The 8181-nt window shown below is 41.1% G+C and overlaps 1 pseudogene; it reads left to right on the top strand.

Annotated features, from left to right (window-relative positions):
- The first annotated feature begins 5928 nt into the window (after positions 1 to 5928).
- On the top strand, positions 5929 to 8181 carry LOC123942264 (annotated as a pseudogene).

The following is an 8181-nucleotide window of genomic DNA, read 5'->3' as shown; positions in this document are numbered from 1 at the left end:
TATAACTGTTGGTAATAATTTCTGATGATTGTTTCTATTTCCTTGGTGTTAGTGGTGATCTCTCCCTTTTCATTCATAATTTTATTAATTTGGGCTTTCTCTCTTTTCTTTTGGATTAGTGTGGCCAATGGTTTATTGATCTTATTGATTCTTTCAAAAAACCAGCTTCTAGTTTCATTGATATGTTCTACTGTATCTCTCGTTTCTAGCTCATTGATCTCTGCTCTAATCTTGATTATTTCCCTTCTTGCATGTGGAGTTGGTTTGATTTGTTGTTGGTTTTCCAGTTCTTTAAGGTGTAGAGACAGCTGGTGTACTCTGGATTTTTCAATGTTTTTGAGGGAGGCTTGGATGGCTATGTATTTCCCCCTTAGAACCGCCTTTGCTGTATCCCATAGGTTTTGGACCAAGGTGTCTTCATTCTCATTGGTTTCCATGAATTGTTTAAGTCATCTTTGATCTCCTGGTTGATCGAAGCATTCTTAAGCAAGGTGGTCTTTAGCTTCCAGGTGTTTGAGTTCCTTCTGAACTTTTCCTTGTGATTGAGCTCCAGTTTCAAAGCATTGTGATCTGAGAATATGCAGGGAATGATGTCAGTCTTTTGGTATTGGTTGAGTCCTGCTTTGTGACACAGTATGTGGTCTATTCTGGAGAAGGTTCCATGTGCACTTGAGACGAATGAGTATTCTGTTGTTTTAGGGTGGAATGTTCTGTATACGTCGATGAGGTCCATCTGGTCCAATGTTTCATTCAATGCTCTTATTTCTTTATTAATTTTCTGCTTTGATGATCTGTCTATTTCTGAGAGAGGCGTATTAAGATCTCCTACTATTATTGTATTCATATCAATATGACTCTTTATCTTGATTCATAGTTTTCTTATGTAATTGGGTGTTCCCATATTGGGGGCATAGATATTCACAATTGTTAGATCGTCTTGGCGGATAGTCCTTTTAAGAATTATGTAGTGTCCTTCTGTATCTCTGACTACAGTCTTTAGTTTAAAATCTAATTTATCTGATATGAGAATCGCTACCCCGGCCTTCTTTTGAGGCCCATTGGCATGAAAGATGCTTCTCCATCCCTTCACTTTCAGTCTGGGTGTATCCTTAGGTTCAAAATGGGTCTCTTGTAGACAACATATGGATGGGTCCTGTCGTTTTATCCAATCTGCAACCCTGTGTCGTTTTATGGGCGCATTTAGGCCATTCACATTGAGAGTGATTATTGAGAGATAGGTTTTTATTGACATCGTGTTGCCTTTGAAGTCTTTCTGTCTGTAGATTGTTTCTATATTTCTGTTCAATGATATTCTTAGGATTTTTTCTCTTTTATATGACCCCCCCTTAATATTTCCTGCAGTGTCGGCTTGGTGGTTGCATAGTCTTTTAAGCCTTGCCAGTCTTGGAAACTCTTTATCTCTCCATCCATTTTAAATGTCAGTCTTGCTGGATAGAGTATTCTTGGTTGCATGTTCTTCTCATTTAGTACTCTGAATATATTTTGCCAGCCCTTCCTGGCTTTCCAGGTCTCTGTGGAAAGGTCTGAAGTTATTCTAATGGGCTTTCCTCCGTACGTAAGAAGCTTCTTTGTCCTAGCTGCTTTTAAGAGGGTCTCTCTTGAAACATACTTCCCCATTCTAACTCTAAGGTGCCGTGAGGACTTTCGAGAATCTAAAATCTTGGGAGGAAACCTTTCTGCCTCTAGTACATGAACGTTGTTTCCATTCGTGAGATTGGGAAATTTTTCATAGACAACTTCTTCCACTATATCTTCTAGATTTCTTTCTTTTTCTTCCCCTTCAGGGATTCCAATAATTCTGACGTTGGAACGTTTCATGGCGTCGTTTATTTCCCTGATTCTGTTTTCATGGCTTATGAGCTGTTTGTTCCAGGCTTCCTCCTGATCCTTTCTCTCTATCTGTTTGTCCTCCAGATCACTAATTCTATCTTCTGTCTCAGTTACCCTAGCTTTTAGAGAATTTAGATTGGATTGGAACTCATTGAGAGCATTTTGAACGTCATCCCTGGTGGCTTTCAGTTCTGCCCTAACATTGTGAACATCATCCCTGGTGGCTTTCAGTTCTGCCCTAATCAATTCTCTTTGGTCATCCATGGCTTTCTCCAACCTAGCTATTGCCTGGATAATTGTTAGTCTGAATTCCTTTTCTGACATATTGTCTATGTCGATAGTCATTAGCTCTGTTGCAGAAGGCCCATCCTCTGTATTTTTCTTCTGTTGGGTATTCCTCCTCCTAGTCATTTTGGTAAGAGATGACTAAACAGATGCAGCTGGACTTATCGATTGTGGTGCAGTCAATGTGCACCCTGGAACGCTTCTGTGCAATCAGGATTCCCCACCCAAATGAGAGAAAAAAGAAAAGAAAAAGAAATAGAGAAGAAGAAAGGAAAAAAAAGGGGAAAGAAAAAAGGAAAAAAAAAGAGAGAGATAGGAAAAAACGGGAAGATAAAAGAGAAAGCTCAGCCCAAATGGGCCACAAGGTAAGATTTGTGGAGTATACAAACAAAAACAGACAAACAAAAAGAGTGATAAAAGTATATGACAAGAGAAAAAAATATGTATATATATATAAGCAAAAAAGGGAAGAACCTCATCAGAAAGAACCCCAAGTATAAGATTTATATATTATCAGGACAAACACAAATTCACAGAAACACTGACAGAAGGAAAAATTGGGAGAATGGTTATAGATTCTCAGTGTGGGTGAGGAAGGTTATTTTGATTCTTCCTGAAGGTATCTTGATTTTTTGTTAAGGGACTCAACTTTCCAAAGTTACAGGGGGATTAGAAACTGGTTTGCCTATAGGGGCAGCATTGATTGGGGAAAGGGGATTACCTTGAAGTTTAACTCTATATGTATAGTAGAAAATAAATTAAAAAAAGAATAAACTAGACTAAACTAAGTTAAAATTAAAAAATAGAAAAACAAAATAAAAACACGGGTGTATGTATCAAAAAGTTCAGGTTAGAAGGTTATTAAAGAATTTGATGTACTGGACATCTCAGTGTGATGGTAAATAGGTTAAAAAATTATCTGTATGTATAAAAAAAAAGAACCAGAATATTGGTAAAGAGTTAAAAATAAAAGTTGTATTTATGAAGTAGTGGTGGTTGTTCTCTTGTAGTCTTTTTTTTTTTTTTCTTCCTTCCTGGTTGGTTTTCTGGGGGAGGGGCCTGCCACGTGGGTTTTCAGACAATGATGTTCCCTGAGTTAGGTGCTCCCGCTCCCCTCAAGGGGGTGAGCTCTTTTTTTTTCAGGAAACTGTTTTTTTCAGCCTCTTGTTCTCTGGGGGTTTTTATGTTCTTTCATCTGCTCTCTCTCGCCTTGACAGCTTTTGATGGTTTTTGGAGGTTTAGAGGAGAGCAAACAGCACCCCAACCTCCCTCTCAGAGAGAAGCCTCAGACTGTTTTGCAAAAGCTGCTGGCAGAGTCGGTTCTGAGTCACTGTCCCTGGGGATGCAGGAGCTCCTCGTTGTACCCAAAACCAAGACAGCGGTGGCTGTCTAGGCAGCTCCAGAATGCCAGAGAGGTTCCGAGCAGAGATTGCACACTGAGATTTTCCCGCTGTACCGGGCTGGGAATGTCTGGTTTTTCTGGCTGCCAGAGCTCCAGGCTAGCGCCTATGAGCACCTATCCCAAGGGAGGGTGTGGGACGAGCGCGTTTCAGGATTGCCATCTGGCCAGGCTCCCAGCCCCTCACGGGAGCCAGACCCCACTCGTTCTCGGGCGCGCTGGCATTCAGGTGCACTGGCGGCTCAGGGACGGAGACCTGATTTCTCCGCCACACTCTCTCTGGCTCCACGCCAGGGGAGGCTGTCCTGGGTCCGGGGACTTAGGTCCCTGACCCTACCCGCCCAGGTTCCCACTATTACCCGCCGCGATCCTTTGCTGTTTGTTTTTTGAGTGCTTTCAACCAGACTCCAAGTTAATGCTGGTCCCCAGATGCAGAGCACTCTCGTGTTGGGGTGTTACTTTCCAATCGGTCACCTCTGGTGGCTCCCTCCCCCTTTTGTTTATCTTCTGATATCAGTCCGATGCTCCCAGTCTGCTTTACCTGCCACTGGCGTCTTCTGCTCCAGTAGAGATCCAGACGTGTATAATTCTGATCTCAGGCTGATTTCATGGGTGGTCGGAGTTCTTTGGTAGGTAATCAGCTCACTTTAGGGTACAGGTTGAAATGGTGCCTCCTCCTACTTCCCCGCCATCTTGACTCCCCCCCAATTCGGATTTTTAAAGTCTTGGAAGAATTAAAAGTGTAGTGTATTTGAATACCATTAAATACCATTAAATACCATTTGAATAGGATAGAGCTAGAATACCCATTTTTGGATGCCTTTTTGGTTGGTATACAACTTCTTTTTTTTTAATAAAAAACTTCTTTTTTTTAATTTTTTTATTATTTATTTATTTATTTATTTTCAGCATAACAGTATTCATTGTTTTTGCAACATACCCAGTGCTCCATGCAACACGTGTCCTCCCTAATACCAACCAGTTTGTTCCCACAACCTCCCACTCCCCGCCCCTTAAGACCCTCAGGTTATTTTTCAGAGTCCATAGTCTCTCATGGTTCACCTCTCCTTCCAATCTCCCTCAACTCCCTTCTCCTCTCCATCTCCCCATGTCCTCCATGTTATTTGTTATGCTCCACAAATAAGTGAAACCATATGATAATTGACTCTGTCTGCCTGACTTATTTCACTCAGCATAATCTCTTCCAATCCCGTCCATGTTGACACAAAAGTTGGGAATTCATCCTTTCTGATGGAGGCATAATACTCCATAGTGTATATGGACCACATCTTCCTCATCCATTTGTCCATTGAAGGACATCTTGGTTCTTTCCACAATTTGGCGACCGTGGCCATTGCTGCTATAAACATTGGGGTACAGATGGCACTTCTTTTCACTACATCTGTATCTTTGGGTTAAATAAGCAGTAGTGCAATTGCAGGGTCATAGGGAAGCTCTATTTTTAATTTGTGTTGGAGAGGATGTGGAGAAAGGGTAACCCTCTTACACTGTTGGTGGGAATGCAAGTTGTTGCAGCCACTTTGGAGAACAGTGTGAAGATTACTCAAGAAATTAAAAGTAGAACTTCCCTATGACCCTGCAATTGCAGAACTATGCTTCTTTAGTACTAAGCAGCTGGATGAAAATGGTCATCAGTCTCGCTTAGAGATGGCCATGTGTTGGGTCCACTGTCACTTACCTTTTAAGAGAACTTCCAGAAAGGGGATAATTAGCCTAATGTCGATGGATGTCAAAGATTTTGTATAATACCAAAATATCCCTTTCTTTATGTCTTTCCTTGCACTAATTTAAGGATTCCTTTATAGCGCTTTGAACTGTCTTTGCTTTGAGAATGTACCTGTCTTATCTCTATGCTATTACCTATGTAATTGTTGTATCATAGAGGGTGATGTAAAGCATAAACTTTGTTCATAGATTACACAAATGGATAACTCTTGAAAATGTTTATTCTGATTAGAATGTCGATAGGGAATATTCCTAACTTTCAGGAATTTTAAAACAACTCTACTTGATAATGTGAGAAATAGATATCTGCAGAAGGAAGAGCAAAGTGTTGGCCATTATATTGGTAAAAACTATGTCAATATAAATGAGTACATCAGTTATTCAAATAATTGCTGATAAAATCTCATGACCCTGTCTTTTTTTAAAATTTATTTATTTATTTTCAGCATAACAGTGCTCATTATTTTTGCACCACACCCAGTGCTCCATGCAGTACGTGTCCTCTCTATTACCCTCCCATGACCCTGTCTTATAACATGATAGATTCATACCCTAATGCCACTCCCCACCAACTATTTAATTTTTTGAAGATTTCTTTTAAAATTTCTAAATGCTTCGTCCTGACAGGAAACATGTGCTAACAGAGGATGGAACAGAAAAATGGCAGTTCTTTCAACGGATTTTTCCTACTGGGGTTCTCTGACCGGCCTCAACTGGAGCTAGTCCTCTTTGTGGTCCTTCTGATCTTCTATCTGTTCACTCTTCTGGGAAACACCACCATCATTGCCTTGGCCCACCTCGACCCACATCTTCAGACTCCCATGTACATTTTCCTCTCCAACCTAAGCTTTCTGGACCTGTGTTACACGACAAGCATTGTCCCGCAGCTCCTGGTTCATCTCAGGACAGCAGACAAGTCTATCTCCTTTGGTGGCTGTGTGGCTCAGCTCTTCAACTCTCCAGGGTTGGGATCCACAGAATGCATTCTCTTGGGGTTATGGCATTTGACTGCTATGCAGCCATCTGCAAGCCCCTGCAGTACACCGTGATCATGCACCCCCATCTCTGTGCCCTCATGGCTTCTGCATCATGGTTCATTGGTTTTGCCAACTCCTCACTGGACACAGTGCTCACATTCCTTTTACCACTTTGTGGGAGAAACAAAATAGACCACTTCCTTTGTGAGGTCCCCCCACTGCTCAAGCTTGCCTGTGTTGACACCACTGTGAATGAGTCTGTGCTCTTCTTTGTCAGTGTGATCATTCTCCTCGTACCTGTGACATTAATCATAGTCTCCTATGGTCGGATTGTCAGGGCGGTCTTAAGAATAAAGTCATCTGCAGGGTAGAGGAAAGCGTTTGGCACATGTGGGTCCCACATCACAGTGGTCTCCCAGCTTTATGGCCCAGCCATCTATGCTTACCTCCAGCCCAGCAACAACTACTCCCAGGATCAGGGCAAATTTGTTTCTCTCTTCGACACTATCGTCATGCCCCTGGTCAATCCCATCATATATACACTGAGGAATAAGGATGTGACGGGAGCAATGATACACTCTAGTTCCATCCACATAGTTGCAAACAGCAAGATTTCATTTCTTTTGATGGCTGCTTAGTATTCCATTGTGTATCTATACCACATATTTATCCATTCATCTGTTGATGGACATCTAGGTTCTTTCCATAGTTTGGCTATCGTGGACATTGTTGCTATAAACCTTCGGGTGCAAGTGCCCCTTCGGATCACTACGTTTGTATCTTTAGGGTAAATACCCAGTAGTGCAATTGCTGGGTCATAGGGTAGCTCTACTTGCAGCTTTTTGAGGAACCCCCATGCTATTTTCCAGAGTGGTTGCACCAGCTTGCATTCCCACCAGCAGTGTAGGAGGGTTCCTCTTTCTCCGCATCCTCACCCACATCTCTCCTTTCCTGACTTGTTAATTTTAGCCATTCTGAATGGTGTGAGGTGGTATCTCATTGTGGTTTTGATTTGTATTTCCCTGATCCTGAGTGATGTTGAGCACTTTTTCATGTGTCTGTTGGCCATGTGGATGTCTTCTTTGAAGAAATGTCTGTTCATGTCCTCTGCCCATTTCTTGATTGGATTATTTGTTCTTTGGGTATTGAGTTTGATAAGTTCTTTATAGATTTTGGATAAAAATGACTTTTGAAGGCATTATCATATCTGAACAGTACATGACTTAAATTCTATTCTATATTCTAACCATTTTAGCTAGTAATGCAGCAAAAATTTCAAGGGGTAAAATCCACTTAGATACTGTCTTCATAACATTTTATAAATCCTTTGATGAGGCATCAACTAATCATGGCTTCAGTATCTCACATCTGCCAAAGAACCCACATAATTTGAACACAGCGACATATTTTTAAAAAATGGGAAATGATCTGATTTCATAAGAAATCTCATTTCGTGTACTTACCAGATTCACCAAGAGAAAATTTAAGGGAAAAAATCAGATGTATATTACTTATTAAATATCTTCATTTATCTAAGCTTCAAAATAGCCATCTCAGCATGAACTGTCATACAATTCTGAGTTAGGAGTAATGAATATAAACATCCAGAACAATTAAATCTGACATTCTAGCCCGTAGATCTCACCTCAAGCTGTTTGTACATTCACATGTTTTGGGATATGGATCTGGGTTTTTGCATCTATATATTGTCATAAACAGCCTATTTTCCCATGGAGGTTGGAGCTTTGACAATGCCATCCTCATAGAAATGTTTCTGATTTTTGGCAGGTTTTTCCAACATGCTACACTGTAGCCCAGTGCAGGTAGATGTGTTTGTGTCTTGGGCTGGACACATATGCATAACAACTCTACTGTTCCCTATCCTGACAGCTAACTGGCATCCCCAGGGCCTTGAACCTGTGA

Source organism: Meles meles, chromosome 5 (genome assembly GCF_922984935.1).
Source record: "Meles meles chromosome 5, mMelMel3.1 paternal haplotype, whole genome shotgun sequence".
Lineage (NCBI taxonomy): Eukaryota > Metazoa > Chordata > Mammalia > Carnivora > Mustelidae > Meles > Meles meles.
Note: the sequence above shows the minus strand (reverse complement) of the source record. Positions and strands in the feature narration are given on the sequence as shown.